Genomic DNA, 2,381 nt, shown 5'->3' with positions numbered 1-2,381 from the left:
GTCTGCGCTGTGGCTGGACAGACGGCTTATGATCTTTCTCTATCAGAATTCTATAAACACAGACTGTCGGACTAATACCCTTGATATCATCAATTTTCCACACAATAGCATTCTTGTTTTTTCTTAATACCTCCATGAGTTGAGCTTTCTGATCAGGGGTTAGTTTTGAAGATATAATCACCGGGCTTCCGCTGGGTGGTTCAAGAAATGCATACTCTAGGTGTGATGGTAAAGGTTTTAGTTCGGGTTTAGTCAATGGCACAGTGGGTATTTCAGGCGGTTCTTGATGAGTAGGGACAGTGGGATCAGGAGGAAGCGTTGACAAATTGGTTTCAATGGAACATCCTGTTCCTTCACATAAATTTACTTCTTCTCCCAAGAGAGCCTCCCGAGTGTCCTCTCCCTATTCCTACGAAGTAGAAAGACTTTGGAAATCATCTAAAAAACAACATGTGTCATCACTAGTGTTAGCTCGTCTCATAGCCTCATTCATTTTGAAAATGATTTCCTCCCCATTAATTCTTAAAAATAGTTGTCCCTCTCCTACATCAATCAATGCTTTACCCGTTGCTAAGAACGGTCTACCCAAGATAATAGGAACATGCAGGTCTTCATCTATATCCATTATGATGAAATCAACAGGAAGTATGAATTTTCCTACTTTGACCAACACATCTTCCACTACTCCCCTAAGGTAACATACCGACCTGTCAGCCAACTGAATGGACATTCTGGTTGGTTGTAGTTCTCCTAGTCCTAGCTTAGCATACACAGAATATGGCAGAAGGTTTATGCTAGCTCCTAGGTCACATAGTGCATTTTCAATATTTAACTTGCCAATTGAACAGGGAATAGAAAAACTCCCTAGATCCTTCAGCTTTTTCGGAAGCTGCTGCTTGTTCTGGAGTATTGAAGAACAGTCCATGTTTAATTGGATCATCGAGATGTTTTCCAACTTTTTCTTGTTTGATAAGATATCTTTTAAGAACTTCGCATATTTAGGCATCTGAGCAAGTGCTTCTACGAAGGGAATGTTGATATGCAACTTCCTCAAGGTGTCCAGTACTTTTGAATTTTTCTCTTCAAGCTTCTTGTTTATCAGCCTAGCCGGATAAGGTATAGGTGGCACATAGGGCGGAGGTGGTTTGTACCTCTTTCCTTGTTCCTCCTGGTCCTGATCAACGGTCAATTCTACCCCGACGGTTTCTTCTTGACGAGGAACAACTTGTTTCTTCTCTTCTTCAATATTTCGAGAGGTACCTGCACACTCAGCATTTTCATCAGTAGGAAAAGGAGGGTGAGTTTTCTTACCAGATCTCAGAGTGATGGCCATGACATCTCCTTTGGGGTTTTGTTCAGTGTTGCTTGGCATTATCCCTTTTCCTTTGGACGAAGATGCAGCAAGTTGATGGACCTGTCTCCAAATTTTTAATTGACGCTTGTGCCTGCTTCATGAATTTCATCATCATGGTCTTCATGTATGGTTCTATATCTTCCTTTGGTGGAACATGCTGTTTGTAATATTGTTGAGGTTGCCTCTGGTACTATCCTCCTTGTTGCTGCTGATACCTTGGTTGTTCCTGATTCGGCTGTCCGGTCCATCCGAAGTTCAAATGATTTCTTGTGGCTGGGTTGTAGGTATTTGAGTATGGGTTTGGTGGGTTCCTTTGATTATAACCAGCATAATCATATTGCTTCTGCTCACCTTTCCCTTGCTTGACTCCAAGACAGTTTATGTTGAAATGAGGTCCTCCTCAAAAATCACAAACATCATTGAACGACGGTTCACTGTGAATGGATGATACATTAATCTTGCTGAGCTGCTTTGCAAGCTGTTCCACCTGGGTGGTCAGTTTTGACACAACATCATCATTCCCCGCTCTTTTTCCTTCACTCCTAGCTGAGTGCCAATTGTAGCTCATGCTTACGACTCTCTCAATAAGGTTGTACAAGGCTTGTGGTTCAAGATCTTCGGGGTTATCATTGGCAATGGATTCAATCTGGATTTTATAAATGTTGGTGACTCCATTGTAAAAATTCTGCACTTGCATCCATATGGGGATGCCATGATTTGGTACCCTTCTTAATAACTCCTTGTACCTTTCCCATGCCCCGGCTAAGGATTCATCCTCTTCCTACACGAAATGGGATACCTCATTTCTGAGTTTAATGGCTTGTCTTGGCGGAAAATATTTCATTAGAAAAGCACTGGCCATTTCTTCCGAAGTGGTAATCGTTCCTGGCTATAAGTTCTTTAACCAATTCTTTGCTTTGTCCTTGAGAGAAAAAGGAAACAGTTTAGCCTTATCACATCATCGGAAACTCCTCGGTTTGATCTGAAAGTGTTGCACAGTGTGATGAACTCCTAGATATGCCCGTTT

The 2,381-nt window shown here is 41.8% G+C and overlaps 1 non-coding gene across 1 annotated transcript; it reads left to right on the top strand.

Moving 5' to 3' along the window:
• Positions 1–2,061: 2,061 nt before the first annotated feature.
• On the top strand, positions 2,062–2,168 carry LOC136216125 (small nucleolar RNA R71). The gene has a single exon (XR_010683116.1). It is a non-coding gene; the product is annotated as a small nucleolar RNA R71 (small nucleolar RNA).
• Positions 2,169–2,381: the final 213 nt, after the last annotated feature.

Source organism: Euphorbia lathyris, chromosome 1 (genome assembly GCF_963576675.1).
Source record: "Euphorbia lathyris chromosome 1, ddEupLath1.1, whole genome shotgun sequence".
Taxonomy (NCBI): Eukaryota; Viridiplantae; Streptophyta; class Magnoliopsida; order Malpighiales; family Euphorbiaceae; genus Euphorbia; species Euphorbia lathyris.
Note: the sequence above shows the minus strand (reverse complement) of the source record. Positions and strands in the feature narration are given on the sequence as shown.